Source organism: Chlorocebus sabaeus, chromosome 10 (genome assembly GCF_047675955.1).
Source record: "Chlorocebus sabaeus isolate Y175 chromosome 10, mChlSab1.0.hap1, whole genome shotgun sequence".
NCBI lineage: Eukaryota > Metazoa > Chordata > Mammalia > Primates > Cercopithecidae > Chlorocebus > Chlorocebus sabaeus.
The window spans coordinates 5,466,905-5,485,293 of record NC_132913.1 but is presented as its reverse complement, the minus strand read 5'-3'; positions in this window follow the sequence as shown (position 1 = coordinate 5,485,293).

Genomic DNA, 18,389 nt, shown 5'->3' with positions numbered 1-18,389 from the left:
ATTAGCAAGGACTTACTCCTACCATTTAAAAAAAAATTCTGGTTGTTTTATGGTCTTCTCTTCCTCCTTTTCTTCTTTCTTGTCTTCCTTTGGGTGAAGGTGATTTTCTCTAGTAGTATGTTTTAATTTCTTGATTTTTATCTTTTGTATATCTGTTGTATGTTTTCTGCTTTGAGGTCACCATGAGGCTTGCAAATACCATCTAATAACCCGTTGTTCAAAACTGATTACAACTTAGCACTGATTACAGAAACAAACAAACAAACCAATAGAAAAATAATAAAAACTACACTTTAAGTTCCTCCCTCAGCTTTTTAGCTTTTTATTGTTTTCTTTTATTTCTTGTATTGTCTTGAAAAGTTGTTGTAGTCATTATTTTAATGGGTTCATCTTTTAGTCTTTCTACTTAATAGATGAGTAGTTTACATACCACACTTACAGTGTCATAATATTCCATGTTTTTCTTTGTGCTTATTATTATCAGTGAGTTTTGCACCTTTAGATGATTTTTTATTGCTCGTTAACATCCTATTTTTTCAGGTTGAAGCACGTTCTTTAGCATTTTTTTGTAGGACAAGTATGGTGTTGTTGAAAACCGTCAGCTTTTGTTTCTCCTTCAGGATTGAAGGATATTTTCTCTGGATATACTATTCTGTGATAAAAGCTTTCCACACTGCGTACCCCCCTACCCCACCCCACTTCAGCACTTTAAATATATCATCCCACTCTCTACTAGCCTGTAAGGTTTCCACTGAGAAGTCTGCTGCCAGACATTTTGGAGCTCCAATGTGTCTTATTTGTTTTTTGGTTTGTAGTTTTTACTGTTTTTAGAAGTCTTTATGCTTGACCTTTGGAAGTTTGATTATTAAATGTCTTAATCTTATTTGGTTTAAATCTGCTTAGTGTTCAATAACATTCTTGTACTTGAACATTGGTATCTTTCTGCAGATTTTGGGAATTCTCTGTCATTATCCTTTTGAATAAGCTTTCTACCCCTGTCCCTCTCTCTACCTCCTCTTTAAAGTCAATAACTTTAGATATGCCCTTTGTAGGTGATTTTCTAGATCTTGTAGGCATGCTTCAATCTTTTTCTTTTTTTCTTTTGTCTCTTCTGCTTATGTATACAAATGGTCTGTCTTCAAGCTCACTTATTCTTTATTCTGCTTTATCAATTCTGCTGTTAAGAAACTCTCTCATGCATTTTTCAGTATGTCAATAGCAATTTTCAACTCTAGAATGGCTACTTTATTTCTTTTCAATCCATTTGTTAAATTTATCCAGTAGTATTCTGAATTTTCTCTGTGGTATCATGAATGTCTTTGAGTTTCCTTAAAACAGGTATTTTGAATTCTTTTCTGAAAGGCCACATACATCTATTTCCCCATGGTTGGTCTCTCATGCCTTTATTTAGTTTGGTGAAGTCATGTTTTCCTGGATGCTCTTGATGCTTGCAGATGTTCTTTGGTGCCTGGGCATCGAAGAGTTACTTACTGTAGTCTTTGCATTCTGGACTTGTTTGTACCTGTCATTTTTTGAAAGGTAATCACTGCAGCATTATGTGCATTTGGGGAACCTCAATCCCAGTAGCACTGTGGCTTTTGCAGAATCATAGAAGTAGTACCTTGGTGGTCTTGTATAAGATCTGGAAAAATTCTCTGGATTGCCAGACAGCGGCTTTAGTTCTCTTCCCTTACTTTTCTCCAAACAATTGGAATGTCTCTCTGTGCTGAGCTAACTGGAGCTAGGGGAGGTATCACACACACACTCCTATAGTCACCACCACTGGGACTATGCTGAATCAGACCTGAAACCAGCACAGCACTGGGTGTCATTCAAGTTCCATGTTCACCATTGCCTAGCTACTATGTATGTTCACTCAAGGCCCTAGAGCTCTACAATCAGTATGTGGTAAAGGAAGTCAGGCTTATATCTTTCCCTACAGGATAGTGAGTTCCCTTCAGCCCTGGGCAGGTCCAGATACCATCTGGGAGCTAGGGCCCAGAGTCAGAAATCTTAGGAATCTGTCTTGTGCTCTATTGTACTGTGGCTGGACTGGCACCTGAGACACAAGAAAAAGTCCTTCTTACCCTACCCCCCCCCCCCCTTTCCAGAAGCAGAGAAATCTCTCCTCTTGGCCTCCACTGCTCCAGGCTTAGGGCAGTGTGCTCTCCTCTGGCCCAGGGCCACACTGGTATTCTTTACCATCATCAACTGAACTTCCCTTAGAAGTGATTAACTTACTTAATGTCTGCTGATTAAAAGACTTGTTGACAGAACATTTGGTGGACACATAAACACAGAGACACATAAACAGCATCCTGGCCTTTAAGGAATTCTCTAAGGCACGAAGATGACAAACGAATCACCTGTGAAAGGGAAGGTAGCACATGATAATGGAAAAGACAGAGAATGGGCTTAAGAAGTGGGAAAAGTGGAGAGCAGTGTGTGGATGCCCTGATCACAGCCAACGACCGAATGGCCAGTGCCGTGTCTTGTGTCACAGGCCAAGGCTCTGTGACAAGCCCCTAAACTCTCAAAGACATGTATTTTAATTTTCTCCAGGTTCAGCCCTCCCTTTTATGTGCTTTAAAGCAAAATGTGACTTAAAACACTAGTGGAAAGCAAACGTTATCTTGCTACATCCCAGACCTTTTTCTGTGCTAGAGAAGACAAGTGGCACATTTCCTTATATGTCTTTCTGCACGTTTCTAAATTGAGGCCTTTGAAGGCAACCAGCATATCCATTCCTCTTCAAAGAAGATTTAGTTGTTACCCTGTGGGTTTGATGATTAGATGATTTTGCAAATATTGATGTTTGTTGATTAATTTTTAAAAAGTATTTCTACTTAGCTTTAGAGCTGAGAAAAATTCATTTTGCTAAATGTCACCTGAGAATGGGAAGAGAGATGCCAAATTTTTAAATCTCAGTGTTTTAATTATTTTTTCCCAAATGTAAATTTCATAGCAAAAAACCCCCAAATTTTGCTCTGTATGTTTCTTTTCAGAACCATGAAGCTTAAAGAATTTAAAGGAAATGTAAGTTTAGACAGTGTTCATTCATCAAATACAAAATATCCAAATGAATATTTGAATTTAATTAGTGATTTTACAGTAATAATATTGTTATGTATCTCTGTTAAAAGGCACTTAAAATGTGCCAGATACTTTATCAGCCTCCCATGTATTATTATCCCTTCTTTTGCAGATGAGGAAAGTTGTGGCCCAGAGAGGTAATTAACTGGTTCGATTTTATATGGCAGAACCACTACTCAAAAGAAATAATCTCACTACGTCATTAACAATGTAACTCAGACACTCTGTGTTTAATATGAAGGGACTCAAGATATTCATATGTATGAAAAATCTATTGTAAAATCTCATATCAATTTGCTCCTTCTTCTCGCTAAGAATATAGATTAAAAAGCAAAACAGAAACATGGCAAGTCTCCCCATGTCTGTTGAAGATTTTTCTTGAATCATTTATTTTGTTTAGACCCTCAATATGACCCCTAAAACTGCTGACCATAAGATCTCCTTATCCCCCACCCCCACTACCATCAACATTGAATTATTTACTAAGATTATGTTTTTCTTGGATCAAGGGGCTTATAAATGAATTTTCCATTATTCTATCTTTTATATGTATGAAGAATTTACTCAAAAGTCTTTACCCACAGATTTCTATAAACAATTTTTCTTTCAATAAGCACTTTTAATACTAATGTATTGAATTGATTTCTGCTTTGCTCTTAACACATGGTGCTGTCTCCATTCTTTTTGTTTTAACTGAGCTCTCTTTATTTGATCCTTTGAATTCTCCCTCATCCAGCCCTCGATCTATTCACAGTGATAAGAATGTGCCTGATTTCAAACATAGGAAAATTAGGATTAAAATGGAGAAGCCCAACTTATTTTCAAAAATAAAACTTTATAACCAGAACAAATTTTGCTCCACAAAATATTATGTCTTAAAGAGACATAATACCATATCCTTGAAATTTCAAATTCTGTATCATGATTTGTACATTTTCTTAAATGTAACAAAATTTTGCCATTATGTGTTTATTCTGCTTTCATGACCAATAACCTCCAGCATTTTCCTCATGAACTATATTTTCCACTGGGGAGTCAGCATTGTGTTCATCCATTCATTGGTTCATGCATTTGACAATTATGAATAAATGGAATCATTCAATAATAGCGCATTGTATCCCTCCTGTGTGTCAAATATTATCCAAAACATTGGGAATAAGATGGTAAATGATATGCCACCCTTACTCTCAAGAAACTGGTCAGTTTCTTGATGACAGTGAAGTCAACTGATGATTCCATTTGTGCGTGTGTCTTCTGCTCTGTGCAATCCAAGGCTTTTGGGGAAGTGTTCCCTCACTATCAGAAGTCACAGATGACTTCACAGAGGAAGGGAATTGTAAATGAAGACAATGGCCTTGGACCTTCGAGCCACAGAGACATAAGTTTGAGTTTCAGCTAACCAAATCTCTACTCTTAGAACTCTGTGAACTTCCTCATCTGTGAACAGTTGTTGATATCACCTATTTTAAAAGACTGTGGCTTATGTCTTGGGTACACACTCTTGTTCTCTCCTGGCTCTATCTTTACACCTTTGGTGTCTTCTCTATGAGATCACTCGGCCATGGGGAAAGTAAGAGGTCCCATGGAGAGCCCCAAATGACAAGGCGAGGATATGAGATCTTCCATCCAACAGTCTGTGAGGAGTGGAATCCTTCTGAAAATGACACAGGTGAGCCTGAATGCAGATTCTTTCATCCCACTTGAGTCTGGAGACAACCGCAGCCCTCGATGACAGCTTAACTGCAACCTCATGACAGACCTTGAGCAAGAAGCCCACAACTCAGGCGCAGTTTGATGTGTCACCCGCAGACATTGTGAGACACTAAATAAATATTTGTTGTTTTCAGCCATTCAATTCAGGGTAGTTTATCATGCAGCAATAAGCAAATGAATATGCAAGGGATGCACAAAGTTTGTAAAAGAAAAATGTTAAGAAGTGCCTACGCATTGGGGTGAATATTGCTGTCATTTAGTGAGTCAGGGAACACTGAGGGCAAACCAGGTTTGAAATGGACATGAAAAGGTTGGTAAGGATCATGGCAAACATAAAACATCAATTAAATTTCCCAGGGAAATGTCAGGTATAGTTGCTTATATGAACTTGAAAATCGTGGAAGACATTATGGATAAAGGTACAAATCCAGGGGCTTCACAGACTTAATAGATATCACCTAGAAAGTGAAAGCCAATTGAGAGGAGAGAACATCACACAAAAAGCCTAAGAGGGGAGAGGTAAAAAGAGGAAGGTGGAACGACATGCCAGACGAATGAAGGAACTGTTTTAAAAAAAAGAGTGTGATCAATGGCATAAAATACTGGCTCTGACGTGATGGGAGGTAAGGACAAAGAGTTCACCATTACATTTGCCATTGTTGAGGTGGTTAGTGCCTCTTATCAGAGCTTGTTCAGAATAATGGTAGAAGCCACTGTCCCAGAAGAAATGTGGGTGAGCCAGTGGAGGTAGTCTATATTGACTGAGTTTTTAGATAATGTTGGCATGAGGACGTAAGCAGAGAAATGGAGCAGTAGTGATGGGGCAGTGCATCCATTTCAACAGGAAAAATAAAGAACATACAGACATGAAAGTCGGGAAAGATTCACTGAAGGGGGTGAAGAAGTTATTTTCTAATTGCTTTCATTTTTTTCAGTGAAAGAGGAACAAAGTCGGTAGCTGAAAAAGAGAAAGGGCTATAGGTGTTTGTAGTTTGAAGAGTTGTATATAGCATAAATAGTCTTTCAGTAACCTGACAGTGCTTGGAGAAGAGATACATATATCAGGCTTGTTGGGCAATCTGAGAGCCCACTTATCACATCAAATACTTTACATGACAGCAGTTGGCATTTTTTTTTAAGACGGGGTTTCGCTCTTGTTGCCCAGACTGGCTAGGCTGGCATGCAGTGGCACGATCTCGACTCACTGCAACCTCCGCCTCCCAGGTTCAAGTGATTCTCCTGCCTCAGCCTCCTGATTTTTTTGGTTTTATGTTAGTGTTGACAGACATGATCAGCTGCCCTGATAAAGGCACATAGGAAGCACAGAGAAAGTTTAACCAAAGAGTTTTTTGTTTTGTTTTGTTTTCTAGGAAAATACAATAAAAGGAAAGGCTGTTAGGGTTTAAGGATAGATAATTATTTGGGAAGACTGTTAAAGAACCTCGTAGTTCCAAGGCTAGTAAAAAAGGAGAGGCTCCAGAAAGAATGAACAGCCTCTTATTAGTGAGTGTGGAATCTTGAGAGTCAGCTAGACTTATGTTAGAGCAAGAAGATGAAGAGGCTGAAGAAACAGGAGCTATTGCTCAAGACAGACCCTAAGCTCTGGAAAACAAAATAGAAATTTTAGGGGAATTGGGAGAGAGGCATAATGGACCCAATTAGGGGGTGTACATCCCTGTGCAGAGGTCAAAGAAGCATGGATTTGATGTGTTCTCTGAGATAACGCAGATGAAGGATATGAGTGGATTCATCCTAAGAATATGTGTGTGAGCACATGTTTGTTGGGGTGGCAAGGGGCATTGTGAGTTGAGAATCAGCCACAGTAGCTGAAAATAAGAAAATGTTTTCAGCTGTTTCACCTCCTGCTTAGAACTGTTTCTGTCGCTAGGGAGATGAGACCCTGCGGAGGAGTAGAGAGTTCTCTGGAACCATTCCGTCTTGCTGGTGTTGGCTTTGGGTACCATATTTTGTAGTGCCTATCATAGTAAAATATGTACCTCAAAAATAAGGTCAAGGCTGGGTGTGGTGGCTCATGCCTGTAATCCCAGTCCTTTGGGAGTCTGAAGTGGATGGATCACCTGAGGTCAGGAGTTCCATCCAGCCTGGCCAAGATGGTGAAACCCCATCTCTACTAAAAATATAAAAATTAGCAGGGCGTGGTCACAGATGCCTATAATCCCTAGCTACTAGGGAGGGTGAAGGAGGAGAATTGCTTCAACCCGGGAGGCAGAGGTTGCAGTGAGCCAAGATCACACCACTGCACTCTAGCCTGGGTGACAAGAGTGAGACTCTTGTCTCAAAACAATAAAAATAATTAAAATTAAAAAGATAAGGTCAACATGAGACATTTGTACAGGGGCATACAGTAATCTTTGAAAGGCTCCTGTTTAATTCTTGATGTGAGCGGAAGACAAAAACAACTCAGCCTTTTATTTTGACTTGGCTGATGAAGATCCTCAGGCACTGTTCTTCAGCAAACAGTGCTTGCGAGACATTAAGAAGGCAGACGGCACATTCAAAATGCCCTTTTCCCATATTTGGTCATCACTGAATTCAAACAACAAACAAAACGTTTTGGAAATTTTATCAAGTTTCTATCAGCTCATTAATACTCTTTTAATCTTCCATTTTCAGCAGTTTAATTTAGTTGATGTTTCTAATTTACATAGAGACAACATTCTTAATTGATTTAATCCCAGCTCCTGTCTTTCTAGCAAGCTTCCTGCTATTTATTGATGTTCATTAATACATGCAGACCCCGGATTACAGCTTTGCTAGCCAGAAGCTCTCCTTTTGGGTGATCTTTCGTTTTCCACCAAGTTTTAATGATTTTCCCTCTGTGCCTGATGCTGGCAGCCTAATCTGAATTCATTAATTTATTAATTCATTTATTCAAAGTGTTGATTATTTAATAAGTCCCAAGAGACATATCAGGTTTGTTTGTTGGGGGAAAATGATGATACACAAATAATAGGAAGGGAGAAGATACCCCTCCTATCATGTGGTGCAGGAAGATACCTCTGATGAATAGACTTTAGGCTGAGACCTGAAGAAGGAAAACAACGCTTCATAGAAAGTGTAGAATGTAGGGATTTCCAAGAGTGAGAAGTAATATGTGAAAATGCCTTTGTCTGGGAAGAGCTGTGCTTGTCTGGAGCTTGGTGGAGCATGGAAAGTGTGGAATGCAGACTACTGGAAAGTTTGCCAGGGACTTGCACACGTGAAATTTAGAGGCAAGGATGAGGGGTGTGAATATTTTCCAATGTGCAATGAAAATGAGTGGAAAGGCTTTCGACAGGAGAATAACAGGGCCTTATTTATATGTGACAATGAATACTTGGAATGACAATTTGCCTGTCAAACAGCCATGACCACATGTGTTTAGCACAGAAGACTTAGAGTCAGGTGGATCTGATTAGGAGCTCCAGAACCAATGCTTGCTTTTTGTGAGGCATTTAAGTGGTTTGATCTTTGGATCTCCTCTCTAGAACAGGAATTATAACTCATGATGTTTAAAGGATCAGGAGCGTGGTAAAGAATACAGCAAGATGCTGGCACATTTCAACATGTGCTTTTTCTTCAATTGCTGAAAATTTTATGATATATATTTGGTAATTCAAACTTTGTAACTTGCATGTAAGTAACAAATGTGTACAAAATTGCACTTTATTTAGGGAGGCAAGAAGAACATCACGTATTCAAACTTTTTTCAGATTTTTTGATAAATAAATTCCATATAGTAATATTCACTGTGTTAGGGTAAACAGTTCAGCTGGGCAAATTTATAGTCATTTATCCAGTATCATAATCAAAATAAAAAACAGCCCCATATACCAAGACAATTACTTAATGTCCCTTTTTAATCAGTCCCTTCCCTCCACCAGAGGAAAGGCCCCTGGCAAAATGATTTTTTTGCCGTTTCTAAAATATTATATAAATGAAATCATGTAATATGCAGTGTTTTCTGATTTATTTCACTTAAGATAATGTTTTGAAATTCATCTCTATTGATGCACATATTAATAGTTCATCCATTTTTTATTCCTGATAATATTGCATTATATGGGTTCCATTCACCAGTAGATGGACCTCAAAATTGTTTCCAACTAATTGTTGTTTAGGTTGTTTTTGGCTATTTTCAATAAGATCGCTATAAACACCTATGTACAGGTCTTTTGGGAAATGTGTTTTAATTTCTATTTGATAAATTCCTAGGGATAGCTTCACTCAGTCTTGAGATGATTCTACATTTAACTTTGTAAGAAACTGTGAAACTGCACGCCAAGGTGGCTGTACCCTTTGGCCCTCACATCACCAGTGTGTGAGAGTTCCAGCTACTCTGCTTATTCACCAGCATTTAATATTGTCTTTTAAAAATTTTTTGGTAAATTTACTTGGTTCGAATGATATCTCATTAATTCTTTTAAGATGTAAGTCAACCCAGTTTGTGACTTTACCAAATTGAATTACTATTGGAGTCAAAGCAGCTAAAATATTCTTCTTTCTTTGTATTCTTCTAACTTTCATTCATTCAGTAAATATTCACTCAGTGCCTACTAAGAGTTCTGAAGTAGTTCTGAAACCAGAACGTAACAACTCCTTAAAAAAGCCAATCGCTTTGTGAAAATACAGTTGTTACACAAAAGAGTTTGCCTAATTTAGCCCAAAATAAGCCTTAATAGATGAGAAGGAGTTTGCCAATGATGTAGAATGATGAAGACATTCAGTCAGAGGGGTAACATATAAATGCCCAAAGGCATTAGCTTTTTAAATCTACATACAATTAAGGTAAAAGTTGAGGATGCAGATTTTGCTGACCGGTGACTTGATCCTCTTTATCTGAAATGTGGGTGTCAGAGGCAGTTGTGCATTCACTAAGAATGGAAATAATCCTTCCAGAAACACCTTGTATTGTCTGTCTGTGTATTTGAGTGTGTGTATGCGTGTGTATATACATATGTATGTATTGTGTGTCTGTAATATGTGTACATGTATATGAAAAAGAGCATTTATAACTTGCTCTATTACAAAGTAGTTACATAGCCTTCCCAATGATAGTAGTCACCAATTCAAAAAATCTGGCATTATTCAGTCTCTCTTTACTTGTCAAGATTTGATACCTGGTGCACTTTACAGTAAAAACAGAGTCCCAGATCCCCAAAGACAGATGAATATGTTTTCTGCTACCAACTGACTGATTTCCTCACCATCTACCTTCAGAATTATTCAACTCACTTCAGGTTGGCTTGACAGTTCTGGTCAATGCTGATCAATTCTCTTTTTGATGATATACAACACTTATGTAGTATGATCTATTTTAGATTTACAATTTAATATAATGCATAAATTACGTATATTATTCTGTAAATATGTGTGCAAGCCTTATTTTTGAAACAGGAATATAGAGGAAACTCATCATTGTTGCAGAACAAGCACTTGATTTGGAGTTAGAAGAAAATTGGGTTAGAATCTTAATTGTCCAGCTTACTGGTAATTTAAACTAGTGAAAGTTACTAAACCAGTTGATTTACTATCTATAAAGAGCCATATAGATACCAAACTCAAAGACTCTGTTATGTGTGCTGACTGGTGATTGGTAAGCTTTGTGACTGGCACATAGTTAGAGGTAATTATCGGTCACATCTGAGAGTAGGCATATGAGTTGCAGATTTTTCATCTCTAACAGTGCTCAAAAATGTAATAGCGAAAATACCAAGTGAATTTAGACATAAGCAGAAATCAAAAATAATCTATCTCACAGCACATGGAGTATATGTATTGACAGGCATGTGCTAAATTTAATAATGTCTTTCAATTCAATTCAATTCAATTATTAAATTAAATATAATCATAGGGGAAAATGGTAGCATAGAAAATCTTCCTAAACTCCTGAAACAACTGAGTAACCAAAATAAACAAATGTGGAAAATTCCTATCAGTACTGATTTTGTATCAGTCGGATTAGACTGACGTAACAAGTAACACCCAAATCTCAATGGCTTACAACAAATAAGTAAGCTTTCATTCATATTAAATATTGCCTGCAGACCATGCATGGTGGCTCACACCTACAATCCCAAAACTTTGAGAGGACAAGGTAGGAGGATCACTTGAAGCCGTTTGAGACTAGCCTGGGAAACATAGCAGGACCCCAATCTGTGCAAAAAAAGAAAAGAAAAAAAAAAGCCAGGAATGGTAGTGCTCACCTGTACCCTCAGTTATGTGGGCTGAGGCAGGATCTCTGGAGCCCAGGAGTTCAAAGTTACAGTGAGCTATGGTTGCATCACCATACTCCATCCTGGGTGACAGATTGAGACCCTGTCTCTAAACATAAAACACAAAACAAAACAAACAAAAACCAAATACTGTCTGCAGTTTAGGGTGGCTCTGCTTCATTTCATTTTTACTTGTACATATGGATTCACATCTGAGGAGACAAGAGGAAAAAAGAGGAAAAAAGATCTCATCATAGCTCCTACATGCTCAGAAATGGCACTGAGAAACTTACCAAACTAATATTAATTTTATTTTCATTTCATTAGCCAAATCAACTCAGTCAACTAGAAAACAGGATTCTATTATATTGGAAAACCACAGGCCTGAAGAATATGAGACCATTTGGGGGAATAGAGAATATACCGAATGAATACTCTGATGCATGCACACATCCTCAAAATTCAAAAATTGTATTTGCTCAAATGTGGTGGAGGTGCATGAAAATTGAAAGATGATCCTAAAATTCTTTCCATTGAAATTCTCTTATTTTAAAGAAGATCCCAAGATTATAAGACACAACTATTATCACTGAAAGGGCAATATACTGTAATGGAATGTGGAAAACTAAGAACTCATTATCTCTAATTGGGAAGGGCAAGTGCAGAACAAGACATGGAAATTACCATGTATTAACATCATTTCACTTGGAGCAAAAGATTAGATATTTAACCAAGCTATATATATATGTTTTTTTTTTTTCCCTAGGATTCTTTAATACATGGACAGAATATACTAACCATAATGAGGAACATTTTCTAATCTAGTAGACCAAGAACAGACAGAACATTGGAGAGACAAGAATCCTTCTGTGCTTGGAGTCATGTTCACCTCTGTCAACTGATGATAATGCAGACAATGATCCCATATTTACCCAACAGAAAGCTGGTTGGCTAATGGACTTTCCAGGAAACCAAAGAAAAATACAGAAACAAAGTTACTTTGTATAACAACTCATGATCCAATGCCATTATCCATTTTCTTAATCAATAATATAGATCTAACTTATCTAGGACTCCACATTAAATTCGTAATGAAGGAGCCTCAGTGCTCAGGAAGACAGAAAGGGGATTCAAGAAGAACTCAAACATTGTTTTGAAGCAAACAGTAGATTTTGTTATATCTGGGCAATGGGAGTTTGAGTAAATAAAACAAAAGCATGATTCTTGTAAAAAATGTTTACAGCATAAAAGAAGAGAAAATAAATATCGCATGTAAGAGACAGGTGAAAAGGACTCATGGAAATTAGCTCCATAAATCATAGTAACAGTTTACACAAACACTGCTTTGCATTTGCATCAAAGAAACATCATCTTGATGATTAATGAGATAGTACAACAAATTGAGATAAATTTGAAGCCAGCTGAGTTTTTTTTTTTTTAAGTTAGGAAAATAATACTGGTAAGAAATTGACAACTATTCGAAAAAGAAGTGCAGAATTGACATGACAAAAAACTGAGAGATGCAGAGAAGGATTGTCGTGCAAGAGGACAATTCTAGAATCCATGTCAAAGTGAAAACCAATAGATGGAGAGGATTGTGTGATGTCTTTGCTTGACGGCATGCAAATTTGGTCAAATGTCTGGGGCGCTAGCATAGACTGTGTGACTCCAGGAATACTTGTAACTGACTGATGAACCGAAAAGAACCTATGACCTCGCGCCAGGTATGTATCTGACAAATGCTTTTCACGTGACTTTCAAAGTAAATTGATACCTTGCAACATACAATTTAATTAAAAAGGAAAATGAAACAACAAATGTTATCAAATAAGTTATCGAAAGTCAAAAGTTCTGGCCGGGCGCGGTGGCTCAAACCTGTAATCCCAGCACTTTGGGAGGCCGAGACGGGCGGATCACGAGGTCAGGAGATCGAGACCATCCTGGCTAACACGGTGAAACCCCATCTCTACTAAAAATACAAAAAACTAGCCGGGCGAGGTGGCAGGTGCCTGTAGTCCCAGCTACTCGGGAGGCTGAGGCAGGAGAATGGCGTGAACCCGGGAGGCGGAGCTTGCAGTGAGCTGAGATCCGGCCACTGCACTCCAGCCTGAGCGACAGAGCAAGACTCCGCCTCAAAAAAAAAAAAAAAAAAAAAAAGAAAGTCAAAAGTTCTACAACAGTCCTCTAATATAAGCTTGTCCATGCCAACGGTATTAAAGGAGATCAAGATCCTTTGTCTATATTTAGAAGAGTAAAGTGTTATCTTCTCCCTGAGAATGACTTCCAATAACTTGTATCTGTTACGATTTCACAAAACACTGAATCTGAAGAAGGTTTAGAAATACTTCTAAAACTCTGAATATGCTTTAAATCTGAGGAAGGTTTAGAAACCCACACTCACATAATATAAATGTAATTTGAGAAAGTGGTTTGTAACTATGATTTTTTTTAAAAGGAATGTACAATTGTTATTAAATGTTATTTAATAACTCTTTTTTCCAGATGTGCACTAAATGTTGTGTAGAGCTTTTGCTTTTGTTTTTTAATCTGTTACTAACTTTATGGGGCATTAATTGCAGGACTACAAGTGAGAAGAAAATGTCAATATCTATAGATTCTGGAGAAAAAAAGACTGTAAACCATGAATTATAGTCTGGCCAGTAAGAAAATTGGCCCTGAGCTCCAGTCTTATTTATCTTGCTGTATATTTGACTGTATTCTACTTGGATATCCAATAGGCATTTCAAACAAAATATATCAATGCTGAACAAATGGTCTTTCCTAAAAACCTGCCAACTCACAGTTAATAACAACTTAACTCCTCAGTTAGTCAAAAGACCCAATTTTTGGAGTTATCTTTGACTTCTTACTTTCTCACACAATTTATATCCAATGAGCCAGGAACTTCTGTCTTCTCTATCTTCAAAATGGATTAGAATCTCACCATTTTTACGACCTCCACAGCTACCACCATGATCAAGCGAACGTTTCTCTTCCAGATGATTGCAGGGCCTCTTACCTGGTCTCTTGCTAGCTGCTTTGTATTCTTTCTCTCTGTTCTCCATTTGATAGCCAGAGACATCCCATAAAATATAAGCCAGAGCATGCCGCTCCTCTGCTCATACCTACCCCATTGCTTCTCGTTTCATTCAAAGTGGAAGCTAAGGAAGTTACCCTGACCTGCATGACTCCACATGCTCCCGCCCCAGTGCCTACCGCCCCTCATCATCACTGCCCATCACTCTTCCTCATGCTCCTGGCCTTCCAGGCCAGCAGCTTCCTTGGTATCACTCCACATACCAAGTGGTCCTCACTTGGAGCGGGGCCTTTGCACCTGCTCTTCTCCTTCAGGACGTTGCATTCACAGATGTTAGTGACCCTCTCTCCTAGCTCCTGAAGACACTTGCCCAACGCTCACTTCTCAGCAGCATGCCACCATGTTTGAAGCCCACCTCAACACTCCCTGAGCCCTGTAGCTGTCTGGGCTCCACTGGATTTGTCTGTGTCTTCCCTGTTAAATGTTATATTTGTTTAATTGTTTTCATCGACAATTCAAATGTAAATGCCAGAAGAGCAAATAATTTCATCATTTTTCTTCTTTGCTGTATCCTCAATTCCTAAAACAGTGTTTTGCACACAGTTATACCCAATAAAGTTTCATTCATTAAATAAACAAATACTGCAGGGCAAAAAAAAAAAAAAAAACAAATGTTTAGACTTGCAATGCTTCAAAAGTATACACCTTAGGCTCTTATTAAAATAAAAGCAAAATTTAATTTACAGTCAGCTTTCAACCTCGATTTAATCCAAAGAGAAATCTCAGGATAAAGGAAGATGAATAAGAGAATGGGCAAAAAATTATGCCAAAACTAAAAAGATTAAAATGTCTTTTGGAATTTGCAACATAAATACCAAGTATAGATTACATATCGTGAGACACGGTATAAAGAAATATTAATGAGCTAAAAATATTTTTAAATTACTCAAGCAAATGCAAAAAGTTAGAAGATGGTAAAGTTAACAGATAAATAAATGCTTCATACATATTTTATCTTAAAGGGGGGTGAGAGTTAGATATATAAAATGTCCTTATTTTTTAATAATAAAGTCTAAACATAGATGTAGAATTATGTTATAGTAATCATCTGGGTCAAAAACAATCATTACCAAATTTCGTGAGCATTGTAGAATTTCAAATTAAGGGACAAGAATGTTCGTGCATGTGTGGAGCAGGGGGGTGGGGAGAGGTTGGTATGTGAAGAGGGGTTGAAGAAGCAGAAGTTGACCAGTCAACCAAAATCAGATAAATAAGGCAGATACTGTTAAAACATATCATAAGAATTTACCATAAAATACGACAGGAGCAAAAGAAAATAGTTCAGTTGTTACATTAAATGCAAAATGATTGTATTATTCCACTAAAGAGGATTTCTGGGTTAAAAGTAATGTAAGTGTATGTAGTTAGAAAAAAATGACAAATCAAGAGAAGGGATGAACAATGACATAGAAAGCCAGAATAAACTCAATATTAATATCAGTAGGGTAGCCCTGAGTATTCAACTAGGAGAAGTAACATAATGCAAACATAAAAAACAGAATTTATGAGAAGATATAACCACTCTAAATGTAAATAACAGCAGGACAGCTTCATAAATGTAAAGAGACTTCAATAAAAATGACATTGGTAAATTTTAAAATAAATCTTTTGGAATTTGATAGATTGAAAAGCCTCACAACAAATTTTGAAATAAATAAATATGTATTAAACTTTGAAACTTTGTATAGGATACATTATTTTTTCTTCTTTAAGAGACACAGTCTTGCCCTGTTGTGCAGGCTGGAGTGCAGTAGTGTGATCTTACCACACTGCAGTCTCAACCTTTTGGGCTCAAGAGATTCTCCCATCTCAGCCTCCTGAGTTGCTGGGACCACAGGCACGTGCCGCCATGCCAGGTTAATTTTTTGTATTTTTAGTAGAGACAAGCTTTCACCATGTTGCTCAGGCTAGTCTCAAACTCCTCAGCTCAAGCGATCTACGCACTTTGGCCTCCCAAACTGCTAGGATTATGGGCATGAGCCACCACACCTGGTCTAGGATACAGTTTTTTATCATAACAAAATCAAATGGAAATAAACAAAATAAAAACTGAATAAGTCAAAGCAAAACTGAAAAGCAAACAAAACAAGTGATTGGAAACTAAGAAACATTTTCCTTTAAAAAAAAAATGAAGGACATGTATTATTTGGAAAGTTAGGGCGTTTTACAGAAAAACCTTTAGGAATTTTCTCAGAGAATTCCTCAGCCTCAATGTATTTACTAATAATATCAAAACTAATAATGAATTAGCATAAAAGTACAATTAATCAAAATGAATTGTGAAGAGAATTTATGAAAGATACAAAAATAAATTTAAATTGGGAGGTAAATATTTCAAAGGATAAACTGAGAGCTATTTCTTTGAAATGGCCAATTAATAGCTACATCCCTAAAGAATCTACTTAATGAATAAATAACAAAATAAAAACATCCCATAGGATGAATGAAAAAAGAGAATTAACAATGTACTTTGAAAAAAAATTAGAATAGTTATATGAGACTTCGGAGTCCTGACAAAATGCAGAATAAGCTCTGAGTACTGCCTCTTCCTCACTCAAACCTGAGGGAAGTGCAGGAAGGGGAAGGATCAACACTGGGAGAAACCAGTGGTCTGAAAAGAAAACATAGTCTGGGGTGAGAAGAATAAACTAGGGAAGCTTTGATTTTGGCATCTTTTCTTTGCTCATTGCATCAGGTGAACATCACTTCCCAGGGGTGGCTAACAGGTAGGGAAACCGCAGCACCTACTTAGCCAGACAAAAGAAGTCTTGCCACAGAGAAGAGCCCTGAGCATGTCCTCCTCCTTTCTTTCCTGTCCATCTACCTGGGTCTTGGGGAGCACCCTTGGAAAAGACTAGAATTAGCAAGGCAATAAATAGGAAGTTTGGTGTCCTGTGCGGGAACAATAAATTCTGTTGGTCTTCCCGGTCTGTCTTATATAAGGGCTTTCAGAAGCCGCGTGTGCCCCTCCCTTACCCTGCTTGGTGCATATTGCCAGCAGACACAGCTGAGAGACTAGGGAAATATGAATTCATGTGGAAATTCATCTACCTTTTAATAAATAACATTGAGAAACTAAACAGCTGTTATAAAACCCAATAGAATTGGTGTGACAGGTACAGAATTTAATTAAATAGAATATATGTACTAAAATAGATATGTGAGAATATTGGTAATATGAAACAACATGCAGTTATACAGAGGAGGCAAGCAAATATATATCTATATATATATACACACACACACATACACACACACATAATCTATCTTTTATCTATGTAGCTGTGTAGCCATATATGTATCTATCTATGTAGACTATTGGGTAGAATTAAAGAGCTGAATGGCTAGAGCTGAAGAATAAATGAATGACTGAACATGAGACCAGATCAGAGAATTCTTCAAGAAACATCAAGGAGGGATGTATAGATAGTTTTTAAAAACTAAGATATAAAAGAATACAAGAAGAATGGAAACATCTATATAGCGGGAATGGAAAGAAATGAAAATAGAGATAGATTGATTAGATAGATAGAGAGAAATAGAAGAAAAAAAATAGAAGATGCTATAGAAAGAATGCATGTGACTCCCCCAAAATGTATATGTTGAAACCATAATTTCCACTGTGGCTATATCTAGAGACTAGGTCTCTGTGGAAGTAATTAAAGTTAAATAAGATCATAAGGATAGTGCCCTGATTTGATAGAAACCATGTTCTTTTAAGAAGTCTCTGTTATGTGAAGACACAGTAAGAAGGTGTTTGTCTGCAAGCCAGGAAAAGAGACCTCAGCAGAAATCAATCCTGTCAGAACTTGATCTGTGACTTCTAGCCTCCAGAATAGTCAGAAAATAATTTTATGTTTTTGAAGCCACCCAGTTTATGTTATTTTATTATGGCAGTCGTCAAAGCTGACTAATACTGAGGAAAAGAAATACTTGAAATAAAAATGATGGGCATTTTCAAGTTTAAAAAAATCCAAAGCACCTTAGTTTGAAATGAATTTCAGAATGTCAAATAAAGTGATAAGAGAAAAGATTAACCCAGATATATTATAGTGAAATCTAAGGAAGTTAAACACAAAGTGAAAACTCTAAAATTCACCAGGAAAGGAAAACAAAACATCTCCATGAAGTTTTAATAACCAGATTTAATTAGACATCTCATCAGCAATATTGGATGTGTAAGAAAAATGTAATATTGTCTTCGATGTTAATATAACTTTGAGCCTGGAATTGCCTATTCAGTTAGAAAATCATGTAAATAAGAAGATGGA